Here is a 15166-nt window from a genome sequence, read left to right on the forward strand (position 1 = left end):
AAGCCTTGCTTCTGGGGAACAGTCAGATAAATAGAAAAAAGGTAATGCCCTTCAGAGGCCTGGCAGCGAAGGAAAAGAAGGAAGTCAGAAGGAAAAATTAAAGATCTTGTAGAAATAAAACAGAAAACAATCCTCTCCCGAACAGCAATGGTATCTATTAAAAACTGCACTTCAGTACACAGATAAGAGAGCTTTCTTGACCTGGGAACCTGCCTTAAAACGCCTAGTAACAGAAAAACATCAAATCAACTGCATACAAAGATACAAAAAGAAAACAGAAAATTAATCACATTTCTGATGATGAAAAAATGAATCATAATAATTCGGTTGAGGAAACCCACCCCAATAAAAACCATGAAGCAGAAAAAAATTGTAATACCACGCATCAAACTGAACAAAGTGTCTTGTATTCATAATAATTTGGATACACACACACACACACACACACAGACACACACATGCACACACACATATAGCTAGAATCAGAAATTCAAAAACTAAGAACAGACCAGACAAAAATTAAAAAGAAATGCAATAAGACTTGATTGAATTCAGGAAAGAAATTGAAAATAAAGGCAAAAAAACTATCCCAGGAAGAAAGAATAATTACAAGATGCCCAAGGGAGAACACATCCAAACAAAATATGTAAGGGCCCATTGAAGAATGTCAAGAAAACAATCAAGAAATTAAAAATAAGATAAAGAAGCAAAAGGGCGAGTCAGAGAGAAACGGTTGAAATGAAAGCCAGGAAAGAAGAGCCAACATACACACGACTGGGGTCACTGAAGTAGAAATGCCAAACAATGAAATAGAATCAAAACTGTAATCCCAGAAAATAATACAGGAATAAAGAAAATTTCAATCTCTATATCAAAAGTACCTTTCAGGTATCTTGGAAAAAATGGCATGGAATAATCCACTCTAAAATGTATCTTAGTAAAAACTATTAGGTTTTAACTTGTAGAGATAAAAATTTAGGCTGGCATCAGACTCTTAAGAGCAACATGCAAAGCAATGCAACAGTGGAGCAGCATTTATAAGAAACTTAAGGAAAGAAAGTACCAGCCAAGATTTTTATACCCAGCCTTGGCAAACAGACGTGAAATGAGTGCAGAAATCCAGAGACCACCATGCACGTGGGCCTTCCCCGAGGAACCTTAGGGAGTGAGATTCCTCTGAGCAAGAGATAACTGAGGAAGCCAGAAAAATGACGAAAGGAGAGCATTTCATATGTTCAGTAGGTATTAACAGATCAGTGTATACACATTATACTTTCTAATGAAGGAGAACAGGTGCAACTAAAAACAACTGAAGGAGAAGGGAGAGAGCAAAGGGAACATAGAACAATGTCACTGACTGTTCCATCGGGGGTAGATGGGCGTGAAGGATACTGTATAAAGCTCACAGTCCAGACACTAAAAGGTTAGAAACAATAACAACAACAAAAATGAATTAAGGGTAATAGAAAAATGCCAATAAAAACCTAACCACTAAAACAAAATATAAATATTCCGAACTGTTGGACCCTACTCCAAAACGCCAAAAGAAAAGTTCTAAACATAGCAAGGAATACAGCACCAAATAATGAAAGAGACACAATGAGTGTAGCACAATACACGTAATAATGATGGTAGGAAGCAGTATGACAGAGCTGAACCAAACCGTATCAGTCATCCTGATTTACAAATGGGCTTAATTTGCCTTGTAAAATAAAAGTTTTTCAAATGTGCCCATAAAGGAAAACCCAACTCTAAAGACGGAGGAGCTGTGATCCCGCCATCAAACAAAGGAGAACAGGCTGAGAAGCAGAAAGGAGATGAAGAGGGACAATTTACAGCAAAAAGCCTCAACTCCCAATGAACATACATCAATTGCATGTCAGTTAGGAATTGATCAGAGAAGCAAATCATTATCAGTGATATGGAATAAGGTAGGTGTGATGGGGATTAAACTTTGTATAATGCTAGAGGTAGAGCTATAGACGTCTGTTTCCATCGTGCATGAGGGCAGGCCTGAAGTCACTGTGGTTCACAGACCCGGCAGTCAGAAGAAAAGCTGGCTGTGACATGGGGAATTGCAAGGACAAAGTAGAAACCTGCAAGGTTAAAGTGGATCTCATGAGAACAGCTAGAATTCATGAGGACAAACTGGAATCTACCTCCTACGTTGATTATGAAAAATGAAACAAAACAAAAAACGCAGTGAGATACCACTTCATATCCATTAGGCTAGCTATTATAGAAAACATTTTTTAGAAACAGAAAATAACAAGTGTTAGCAAGGATGTGGGGAAATTGAAACACTTGTGCACTGTTGGTGGGAATATAAAATGATACATGGAAAATAGCAGTTCCTCAAAAATTGAAACATAGAATTACTATATATGGTCCAGCAAATTCCATTTCTGGGTATATACCTAAAAGAATTGAAAGCAGGGAATTGAACAGATAGTTGTACACCCATGTTCATAGCAGCATTATTTACAGCAGATAAAAAGTGGAAGCGGCTCTAGTGTCCATCATGAGATGAATGGATAAACAAAATGTGGTATATTCATACAATGGAATATTATTCAGCCCTAAAAAGAAAGAAAATTCTAATATATACCGTAACATGGATGAATCTTGAACACATTATACTAAGTTAAATGAGCCAGACACAAAGACAGATACTGTGTAATTTCACTTATAGGAGGTTCCTAGAGTAGTCAAACTCATAGAGACAGAAAGTAGAATGGTGTTGCCAGGAGCTCACGTGAGGGAAGAATGGGGAGTTATTTTTTAATGGGTTTGGAGTTTCAGTTTGGAATGAGAACAAAGTTCTGGAGATGGATGGTGAATGTACTTAATGCCACAGAACTACACACTTAAAAATGGTTAAGATGGCAAATTTTGTGTTATGTATATTTTATTAATACTACAATTAAAAACACACATGAGGAATTGGAAGAAATTATTTCCATACACATCATAGATAAAGGGGGTACTATCCCTGATATATAAAGAACTTGAAGAAAAAAAACAAACATCCTATAAAAATGGGCAAAAGTACAGACAATTGATAGTAAAGATCTCAAAAGAGTTCATAAACATATGAAAAGACATTAAACTTCACTCATAATAGAGTTGTAAATTAAAACTACAGAGATACTATGTATCCCATCACCACTCCCCAATCCACTGGCAAAAAATCAAAAGCTTGACAAAACATTTTGTTGGCAAGACTACAAAAAAAAATTAAGGAAGGCTTCTATGAACAGACATAGAGTGATTTCCAGGATATGTTATTAAATGAAAAAAATCAAAGTGCAAAAGAGTATATATCGTCTGCTACTTTTTCTGTAAGAAAAAGGGAGAAATAAGAAAACATACACATATCTACTATTTTGGCAAAACACATACTCGCATATGGAATAGTAATAAACTAGAAAACAATGAAATTACCTACAAAGGGATGAAAGGGAATGGTAGAAGCGGTAGGAGAAGGAATGACATTTCTCTGAATATACTTTTTTCATAGGTTTGAGTTTTGGAAATGTGATAATGTTCTACATATTCAAGAAGAAGGTAAAATCAGCAAAGATGGGGGAGGGGACTAAAAATTGAATACAAACAGAAATATATGAACTCAATTATATTACAAATGAATAATATAAGAGAGTTAAAAAAAAAAGAACGCTGATATTCGTAAGTTTTAAACAAAGTACTTCAGCTGCATAACCCAGCCCAGAAAATAAAAGAACTGCAAAGAATTTTAAAACTCTTCTGTATGGTTTTTTTCCAGAGTGTTATGGGTGTAGCAATTAAACTATGTTATGCATAGTGTGCAATTGAGCAAATGAGAAAATGTATTGTTTGGGGGAGCTAGAGTTTTCACTGTGGATGAAGGGAGACACAATATGGAATGGGGGAAGGCACGGAAGATTCCTATGGAGTGGATTTGGAGCTAAAGACAACAGTATGAACTTCTTACACACACACATATCTATGCTCATATATATGTGCACATGTAAACATACATATACATATTTCCTAGATCTGTCCACTGAAAGGGCCCAGGAGCAATGGGCACACTTTATACCCAGATCTTGTTTCCTAAATACCATTTTCCACTCTAAGAAGATTTCCTAAAAAAAAAAAAAAAAGAAGAAGAAGATTTCCTTGGAGAAATGACTGATTCCATGACCGGAGCCTAGAAGGTACTAAATGAGCCTGGAACATCTTATAGAAGAAAGTAAGGAAGGGCAGAGAGAGAGAGGCAGAGGCAGAGACAGAGACAGACAGCAATGTTAAAAGGACACAGGAGCCAGTTTGAAGGGGCCCCACTGCTAAATCTAGGACAGTATGTGCATCAAAATAAACATTGAATAAAATAAAAATCTATGAGTTCATAGTGATAATAAATAAATGGGGGAGAAAGGAGGACTCTGAGCAGAGCATTGACTGGTAAATGTGCAGGGCAGCGTGGATCACCGTTTTGCAACCCTCACAGTAAAGATTTGTTAGGAGAAGACTCCTCAGTGGATACTGAAGTGGCGGAGGGCGGGGAGTGTTTGATGAGAAGGAGGATATTTACAAGGTCTTCAAATGTCTTTCAAAAGAATATTTATTAGTTTGGAGGGGGGGAAATCAGTAGTTAGTAGGGAAACTGGACAATACCTTGGCCAGGTGATCAAAACCAACATCACTCATGAGGGTCAGGTGGATTTCCTGAGTCTGCAGAGATACCCTGAGAAGGATACAGATAGTGATTTTAGTATTCTGACAGAGGGATATATAACCTGGATCTAACCAAGAATAACTATCAGAAAAAAAAAAAATACAGGAACATTCTGTAAAATAGTTTGTATTCTTCAGCAATGTTACTATCGTGAAAGACAAAGAGTGAGAAAATGCCCCAGATTAATTGACCTAAAGAGACGTGATAATTAAAGGCAATACAAACTCCTGTCCTGAAGGGTAAAAATGCCTGGAGAATGTGAGCAGGACAATGGATGAGAGAGTAGGTAGGAGCATGGTGTTGAGCTGGGGATTCAGCAAGACCAAGTTTCCTACAGCTCCTGAACGAAGGACAGGATATGGAGGAACCAGGTGAAACCAAGTGAGACCAAGATGGAGGAGAAACCAACCATTGCCTGATCTTGCAGCTCATTAGACACTAATTACAATGCATTAGCAAGCTAAAAAACTCCCACCAGCGCCATGAAAGTCCCTGAACTTTACCTTATGTGATATGAGAAGAAGAGGAATACCCAATTACTGGAAATCTCTGCCTTTTCCCTAGGAAATCCATGAATAATCCACCGCTTATTTAGCATATAATCAAGAGATAGCCATAAATGGAGTTTCCCAGCAACATACAGGGGCTACTTTGTCTATGGGGTAGCCTGTTTGTTTAATAAATGTTGCTTTCATTTCCGACTTACGGTTCATGCTTGCATTATTTCCTGCACGAAGCCAAGAACCCTCTTGGCCTTCAGGCCAGGCCCCAGTTTGGGATCCACTTTCCGGTGTCAGTGTTGTATACTATGGTATACTGTAATAAATAGTAAAGTGTTAAATTTTCTGATTTTTCTAACTGTGCTATAGTCACGTAGGAGAATGTTCTTGCTCTGATGAAATATGAACTGAAGTAGCAAAGGTTAAAGGAGCATGATATATATTAGTACAAGCTGCTCTCAAAAGATTCAGAAAAAATATAGAGGATGATAAAAAACAAATGTGGCAAAATATTTTAAAATGGCGAGTGTGGGTAAAGGACATATATAAATTCTCTGTATTATTTTTGCAACTTTTCTGTAAGTTTGGAATTATTTACTTTAAAAAGTGATTTTACTTGCAATGTGGTAGAGCCTGATTATATTAGGAAAGATGCAGAAACCCAAAATCATTCAGCAAAAGCTGTACAGCCAGGCCTCTATGCTCCCCCACAACTTGCTTCCCTAGGCTGCCGGCATACATACAACTCCCTTCCATTTCATTTTCTTTTCTTTTGTTGTCGTCCCTTTTCTTTTTTTAGAGACGAGGTCTCCCTCTGCTGCCCAGGCTGGAGTGCAGTGGTGTGATAATAGCTCACTGCAGCCTCCAACCCCTGGCCTCAAGAAATCCTCCTGCCTCAGCTTCCCCACTAGCTGAGTCTACAGGCACATGCCACCATGCCTGGCTAATTTTTAAAAAATTTTCAGAGATGGAGGTCTCGCTATGTTGCCCAGGCTGGTGTCAAACTCCGGGGCTCAAGCGATCTTCCTGCCCCAGTCTCCTAAGTAGCTGGGACTACAGGTGCAAGCCACCGCACCAGGATCCTCTCCACTTCTTTTACCTTTATTTACCTTCCTAACACACCTCCACACACGCTGTCAGCCCCCTGTGCCTGGTTTCTATAGTGCTCACAGGTAACGGGCGGCGTAGTGAGTGCTCTGTGAGCGTTGACTTGCCCTTTTGTCAGCCCCTGCTACTGTTTGGCGCCGTGGCTGTCATTTATCAATGTAATATTTTCATGCCAGAAGCCCTCAGGGCTTGTGCCTGATTGTATAGTACAGTGAGAACAGCTACGGATTTGTAGCAACACATAAATATAGCTTCAGTATTGCTGTTGCCAAGTCACCGTACCAGTTACTGTTGTCGGAGATGCCAAGAGCCCTGTACAGTTTAATAATACATTGTGACTTTTTTATAATCTGATTGTTCGATTTTCCTTCTGCTAAAATATTTTAATGGGGGAAAATACCCAATCAGGAGACAAAGGGAAAACTAAATTATTACTGCTTAAAAGGACCAACATATTAAACACTGAAAATGGATAATCAGAACTCTCTTTTTTTCCTAAAAATGTAAAGAGCTTTTATACAGAGCCTATTGTAAAAAGAAGCTATTACAGAGCTCTGCCCAGGTCCTACCAAACTCCCAGGATCAACCATGGCCCGGCTTTAGTGGAGGGGACACTTTGGGATATGGCAGTTCTATGCTTGGTGACATGACCTCAAAATCCCCATACCCAGCGGAGAGTGTTGGCCACCTGCTACAATCTTCCTAGAGATTTCCTGACTTGAACTGTGAATGAGAAATAGTTTATCAGTGTGATTTAGGTTAAAGGAATCAATTGCCCTGAACACATAAAATCATTAATGGTGTGTTTACCATATGCCGGGCACTGTTCAAATATTATTTTATTAAATCTTCCCAACAGTCCAATGAAGTAACTGCTGTTACCATTTTAGTTTTATAGCAAGGCACGGTGCTGTTAAGTCACCTGCCCAAGAAAGCTCAGCGAGTGGCCGAGCCAGCAATGTGAGTCACAGGTAAGCACCTGGCTACACGGCTGGCAAACTGAGTCTGCCGCTGGACCTCTGACAGCAGTTACCTGGAAAGGGTGGGGCAGGGATTCGACTAAACACAGCATAACCATGCTTAGGGGATGCTGGGGACATTCTGCTGAGAGGTAGTCTTCTTGTCCTTACCTCCCCTGCTGTGTAAACTCCCTCGCCCAAGGCTCCCAGATGATGTGTCCACTGGGGCACTGTGCCACTGTGTCACTGCATGACCACCTCTGCCAGTGTCCTGCAGGCCAGGGCTGCCTGTGGCCAGAGTGAGCCCGAGAGCCAAGCCTAGGCAGGAGGCGGCCGGTGTCAGGAGTGCTGAGAGCTGTAGGCACATTGTCCTGTCCACATTCCACAGAGATGATGACCCACCCATGCTCTTTGTTTGTGTATGCTCTTGCATTGGAGCCCGTCTGTCCCTACGTCCAAAGGGGGAAGCGGAAGCTTCCTGGCCACTGATGAATACTTCTCTAGCCCTAGCAATGTCCTTTCTGCTCTCTTTCCCCTCCTGCCTGCGGCTGCCACCTTCCTTTAGGGTAAGCTTCCTCACCGGAAGCCGCTCAGCTGGCTCCTGGGATGCCTGCCCTCGCAGTCCCCCGGGTAGATCCGGATGTTGGGTGAACTTACCTCTGGCTCAACTGGACTCCTGCTGCGTTGTCTACAAAGTGCTTTTCCAAGCACAAGTCCTCAAGAGGTGGGTGTCACTCTGCTCAGTTTAGAGGACAGCGAACTAAGGCTCAGAGAAGTCAGGTCAGTTACCCAAAACCAGACATGGGATTAGGAAACGGCAGCCAGGGCATCGCCCAGAAAGGTCACGGCCTCCCTCCACCGTCCCTCCCTCTGCCATCAGCTGCAGATCCCGAGATTGGTCTCGGCGAACAGAGATGTTCTGAGAAAGTCTCCAATTTATTTATAGTTCATACTCCACTCACGTCCAAAAGAAATTGGAGTCGTTTTACAGAAATCCACAAACACAGACACGTAAGATGTACAGAGAAGAGCTGTGTAGGCAGACCATGCAACTCGTGGGGGATTTTCCATTCCTCCCTACCCCTGCCAGATTGCTAATCCGGGAGAGTGTTTTAAAAATACAATTTTCTGAGATTCCCCTCCCAGACCTACTGAATCAGAATTGCCAAGAGTGGAGCTGACTTCTGTGTATTGTTTTCATTCACCAATGCAAGTAGACAAAGGAGAATAGAAACAGATTTTACAAAGGGAGAGAAATCAGACACTGTATAGCCGCAGGGTTAGAAACGCTACCAGCTATGCCGAGCCCACAGCAACCCTCAGCCTCCCAGAGCAACATCGCCCTGTCCTGCTTGAGGATGAACCCGGTCTGTTCTAGAAACAACCCACCTTCGGGGCCTGGACAACCCTTTGTCACTAGAGAATGCAACTAGAGAATGCAACTGCCTTATGTGAACTATGGATCTTGGCCACATCTATAAATCCTCACGGATTTGTAGGGAACCAGGACTAGAATTCAATTTTGGAAAGCACGGTCATCGTCTGATCAAAAAGCAGACATTTCCAGTTTGAGACTAAATGAAGGAATATTATAAAAAATAATCATTTTAAAATGCTTATTAATTTTTTAGCTGTGATAACACTGTTGTGGTTATTTACAGAAATGTCCTCAATCTTAGGAGCTGTGTGCTAGAGTATTTACGGGTGAAATGTCTGACGTCCGCAACTTACTTTCAAATGACTCAGCAAAAAAAGTATTTACGTTTCTAGAGAGAGTTACGGATATATAGACAGAGATACAGCAAGAGATAAAAACAAATGTGGGAAAACGTTTATTGTTGAATTTGGGTGGAGAACATAATGGGTTTATTGTTCTATTCTTTGAACTTTTGTCTATATCCTAAAATTTTCAAAATGAAAAGTTAGGAGAAAAAGAAAAATAAAGAGACAATGAGGGGAATCTGGAGAATAATTACAGTGAAAATAATCACAATTTTTACTGGAAAAAAAAAAAAAACCTAGACATTGTAGCCAGACAGAAACATACCATAAGCTTGCCTAGCTGTATGTCAATCAATTATTCCACAGGTGTTTATTTCGTCTGTGCTGGGCCTAGAACGTCTACGAACAATGAAAAAAAAAAAAAACCCACAAATGCACACTATAGGGTTCATGTCCTCCAACTGCTAATGAGTAAATTCAACTGCACGGAAATTGTTTGCTCTGGATGTGATAATCCTCTGGAGGTTCCCCCAAAAAGAACCAAAGTTATACATGTGTTAGCAAACAGGTTTTGCTACCGAGAAGAATATCTTTGTCAGAAATTTCTTAACCAGGAAGAGAAATGACACAGGACGTTCCAGGATCTTGAAAAAGAGAAGTTTCACTAAGAAAAGTCCTTAATACCAGATCCCAAACGGGGCCGACATGAACGGTGTGTCTGGAAGTGCTAGCGCGGGAAGGGAGAGCAGAGCTGGGTCATTGCCAAGGACGAACGGAAGAAAGGGTTGACCTTTGCAGGGGTGGGTGACAGGGAAGAGCCCTGCAGACAAGGAGGCCCGAGAGAGGGGCTTGACGAGGCTGCGGTTGTCATGGAGACGGGCCAGCCCCACCACTGCCTGTCCCCCCCAAGGACCAGCCCATGAGCAGAGAAGCCGTGAGGAAGCCCCCGTGAGTCCCCTCATCGGAGGGCAGGCCAGGCCAGTGACGGGTGATCTGACAAGCCTGGTGGTCATGTCAGGGGCATTTTTGTTTAAGAAGTTGTGGGGAGGGAGAACGTTCCTCCCCATGTGGACAATTCCTGAACATTTCATTGAACAGCTGGGGATAAAAGGGCCAAAGTGTAAACTCCCATAGAGAGAACAGTCACCCAGTGCACCCCTGTTCATGAAGCATCTGCCTCGCGCCCAGCTCTGTCCCAGATTGCTGGGACGCATCGCTGAGGAACCCAGAGAACAATCTCTGCCTTCAGAGAATCTCACACCTGCAGGGGCCGTGAGTCGTTCCAACTCATCAAGCAAGACAGGACGAGCTCCTGGGAGGGTGGGGAGCTGCAGACGGCACCGCCCCCGGGCCTGGCCGTGGGGGCTGAGGCTGGAGGTGGAGAGAGGACTCTGGACGCCGAGCAAACCCCTCTGGCCCCCCTCAGGGGGCCTTGCGGTCTTGAGGATGCCTAGAGCCAGACAGAAACTGCACCTTGAAATATTTCTGACACGCAGCTGTAAGCAGGCAGCTCTGCTTAGAGTGATTTGTGAAGATGTTCAGTTTTTGTTTTTGAACATAGTTGAGTTTGAATAAATGAGCCTCGTTCCTGAGGAATTTCTAATCAACGCATCACTGTATAAACTAGCCTTTACCCTCAAGGAGCTTCTCTCGTTGTTTGGCAGAGCATGCACACTCGAAGTAGACACTAAGATGACACATAAAGTGGCAAAGGCTGGGTGCGGGCCGGTGAGAGGTCAGCAGGAAATTTAAAATGCACTATATATGACGGAGAGCCAGCCGGTTGCTAGCAATCCCTTTGGGATTTCCAAATGAGAAAAGGCTCACAGTCCTTAATCTCCTGCTGCATCGACCTGGCTTTTAAATCAGAAGCCACCCTCGAATGTTGTTAAGCGAACTGGATCAGGGAGAGGGTTTGAGCTGGTTTTGGAGAAGGACAGTTTGGACCCGACTGTGAGCATTCTGGGAGGAGGAGTGGACAGCAGACAGCCGTGGTGACAGCCCCCGGGTCCAGGGCTTGTGTAAATGGAGCGCGGTTCTCCGCCTGAACTCCATCCTACAGCAAACAGAGGCGTGGTGGGTTTTGGAGCAAAGGAGTGATAGGATAAAAGCAGCATTTAAAAGGATTAATGTAATGGAGGATTTCAGGTCACAGGGAGGTACAGTAGGTGCGTGAGTGCCTGCAGCTGGGTGGGGTGGAGGAGTCTGACCTTCAGCAGGGCCCGGGGAGGAGGAGGGAAACAAGCTAGCGAGGGAGCAGCCGCAGGGGGACGGGGGTGTGAAGCCTCCGGCAGGAAGGTGACCTCAGGGCCAAAGACACCTCCACAGCCGCAGGCCTGAGGAGACAGAGGACAGTGGTGGGCTGACTTCATGACAAGTTTTATTTATTTTTCAGCCACTATCCCTTAGGCACCCGCTCTGTGCCAGCGCAGGAACTTGGGTTACTACAGGGAACAAACAGACTCAGGTTCCCACCCTCGTGGGGTTTACAATCCATGCCCAGGGGAGGCGTTGGCCGTGAGCATTCAACATAGTAGCAAAGCGAATGTAAGTTGACCCTTGAACAACCCGGGTTTGAGCTGTGACTTATACATGGACTTCCTGCCACCTCTGCCACCCCGAGACAGCAAGAGCAGCCCCTCCTCTTCCTCCTCCTCCTCAGCCCACTCAACACCCATGAGGAGGATGAAGACCTTCGTGATGATCCACTTCCACTTAATGAATAGGACATGTATTTTGTGTTCCTTATGATTTTTTCAGTAACATTTGCTTCCCTCTAGCTTACGTTATTGTAAAGATACAGTGTATAATATACACACAAACTAGGCGTTAATCGACTGTCCATGTTGTTGGTGAGGTTTCCAGGCGGCAGTAGGCGATCAGTGGTGACATTTCGGGAGAGTCAGTAGTGTTACGTGGATTTTCGACTGTGCGGGGGTTGGTGCCCCTAACACCCACGTGGTTCAGGGGGCAGCTGTGGTATGTGAGAAGGTGACAAGTGCACTGGACACAAGGACGAGCAGGGCGGGGTGAGAGTGAGTGCGGAGGATTGATCAGGTAGGGCACAGTGCAAGGGGCACACTTGAGCCCGGGCTGGAGAGAGGTGAGAGAATTAGCCAAGCGGGTGCCTGGACAATGTCCCAAGCAGGGGCCAGCGTCTCATGCCAAGGCCCCACGGCCAGAGATTGTCCCGCCTGTGCAGTGAATCGAGAATGACGGGAAAGAGATCAGACCGGTCAGAAGGTGTCAGCAAGTTGGAAAATGCGAGATCCAGTGGGCTGCTCTGCGGACTTTGGCTCCTACCCTGAGTGGAGGAGTTTGGGCAGAAGAGCGACATATCCGATGCCAGCGGCTGTGTGGAGTTTCATGGCGGGAGACAAGGGCAGAAGCGGGAAGACGGTTCAGGAAGGTCTCCAGCCGAGACCAGCGCTGGAGCGTGCAAGAGACGAGAGGAGCCGGCACGGAGGGTGGAACCAACAGGGTTTCTTGACAGGTGGGAGGTGGGGTCAGATTTTGCCCTGAGCAAAGGAAACCAGCAGCTGCCCTCAGCTCTATTGTTTCTTCATAATTCTGGAGGCTGGAAGTCAAGACTGAGGTGTCAGGGCAGGGTTGGTTCCTCCGGTGGCCTCTCTCCTTGGTGGCAGATGGCCATCTTCCCCCGCCCCCCACCGTGTCCTCGCGTGGTCGTCCCTCTGTGTGCATCAGTGCCCTCACCTCCACCTGCTATAAGGACACCAGTCCTGTTGGATTAGGTCCCAACTAACGACCTCATTTTAACTTAATTATCCCTTAAAGGACCTGTGTTCAAATACAGTCACATTCTGAGGTCCTGGGGGTCAGAACTTCAACATGTGAATGGTGGTGGGGAGACACAATTCAGCCCGTAATATATAGAGATTAGATTAGACCAGATGTCCTCCTGAGACAGCAAAGCCACAGTCAGATACAGTGGCAGTTCAGACGGGAGCAGAGGCTGTCAGCTAAAGCTTCTCAACAAATTCAAGACAAAGTCGGAGGCATGGTTAGGGGTACAAGAAACAGAAACCTCCCAAAATTTAAACAAAAAAGAGCACGGACAGGAAATGTGGCCAGGTTCCAAAGGGACTGGCTCCCAGAACTGGGCCCTCCCCAAGAACCAGATTCCTGCTTGGCCTCTTAGACCCTCCCAATCTCCTGCCCTTGGCTTCATGCTTCTCACTAAAACATCTCGCTTTCTCCTCTACAAGGCCAACAAGGTCAACCGTGTCCCTTCCAGGCCTGGTCTCAGGTGGCTCCCCCGTCCTACCAGCCAGCAGGGTCTAGAGACGATGGCTGAGGCTGAATTGCAGAGCTCCAGGAATTGAGAGTCCGCTTGGCCGGACAGGGTAATGTGCCTTTCCCTCTCTGCACAGTTGGGGCTGGGGTGGGGGGTGGACGGTGGAATACAGACATGGCAGAAGGGCCCGTTCTGGACGCCACTGGAAGGTCAGAGCTGGGCGCTGGCAGCCAGAGAGCCGGAAACAGCCCCTGCGGAGATAAGAACAGAGCTCAGGAGAGATGGGCGGGGGCAGAAAAGCCCTGGTCTGAATGGCTCCAGGAGTATGAGAATCAGAAACGTACAGCAGAGGAAGCAAAAGTTATGCTGGCAAGACAGTTTAGGCCAGGTGACGTTTTATCCAGCGAGATTGCACAGAATGAGGCAGAACAATAGGGACGGTGAGGCCTCAGACACTTTCACGGGGCTGATAGAAGTCACTTATTTTGGAATTGTTCCATGTTCCATGCTCTCGTAGCTTAGAATACATCAGGGCAACTTCGGGCAGCTTAATTTTTTTCTGTACAGAATAATAACCTTTTTAAACATATATAGAGAATGCAGCAGAGTGTGTGTTTATCAAATAGTTCAGCCTGCATGCAAAAACCAATCCACTATAGAATGAAATGAATCTGCCCAAGGTTGGGGAATATTTGGAAATATTCAGACGTTTCAAAATTATTGACTTTGGTTTTAATGAATGACATTTGACGAAGGCTAGTCTTGTCACCTCTTTGCCTTTCCCACCCATCCAAGGCAAGAAGCTACATGTGACAAACACGGTTATGACTGCCGGTGAGTCTCACTCTTGGAATCTGAATTCACCTTTCTCTGAAAATGACGTCACAACACCTGCCCCACCTACCTCCCCAGGCTACGTAGGTAGGGCTCCCCTGAGACAAAGTGCCTGGAAGGACTTTGCAAAGGGCAGAGCTAATCTGTCCCACAGGCCGTCTGTCTCCAAGGATGGGCGTGTGACGTTCTCCTGTAGCTATGGCGGTCAGTCCTGGTGGTGCTAGATGTGGTGGGTGGGGCGGGGGCCCCGTTGTTCTGTAGGCCGAACCCCTAAGAGGGGCTTCACCCTGGACATTGATTGCTGCAGCGTGGGCAAGCTGGCTGCCGGCCCAGCCCTGCTGGGGACTTGTCATGTCACATGTGATGCAGCAGCAACTGTGAGTGACGTTGGCAGAGCTGCCCCAGGTGCTGGGTGCCACAGTGCAGGCAGGTTACCGACGACAGTTAGACCACCACCTTCTATGCTGCCCACGCGCTCATTCATCAGTTCACATAGGCGTGTGCTCAGGGTCTTCTGGGCTTACCGCTTTGTCATCCGGACCTGGTGCCAGAGTCAAAATGCCATATGCACAAGAAGGGGGCACAGCCCATTCTCAGCAAGGGTTAAAAAAGTAAATGCATTCTTTCACTTAACAAACTAAGTTAAGGTGAATTTTATTTCCCCTCTTTCTATCTATTTGATCATTTCTTCATTTCTTCATCCCTGGCCCCACAAGGTAAAGTGTGGTAGATGTGAAATCCCATGAGAAAAGCCCTGGACATTGGACCCCGTCCTCTTGCGAACAACGCCGGGGCGCTCACCCCCAACTCAGCGCAGGGCTGTTAAGCAGGCGCCGCCGAAGGCCCGCTGCACGGGCGGGCAGCTCTGCTTGCAGGCCCAGCTAGAAGCGCTGCCTATTCATTGCTCATGGGCCCGGAAAGTCTGGGTATGATGGCTTATTGCACGTTTGTCATTCTTGGCTGCTCAAAATTATTTAAACATCTTGTCTGCATTTTGATCGTTCACCACATTGTAAATCCACCTTTTCGGTGTAGAGAGCCAGCCCCTCTTGCTGCCGGGGACATAGGT

This window comes from Lemur catta, chromosome 25, assembly GCF_020740605.2.
Source record: "Lemur catta isolate mLemCat1 chromosome 25, mLemCat1.pri, whole genome shotgun sequence".
Lineage (NCBI taxonomy): Eukaryota > Metazoa > Chordata > Mammalia > Primates > Lemuridae > Lemur > Lemur catta.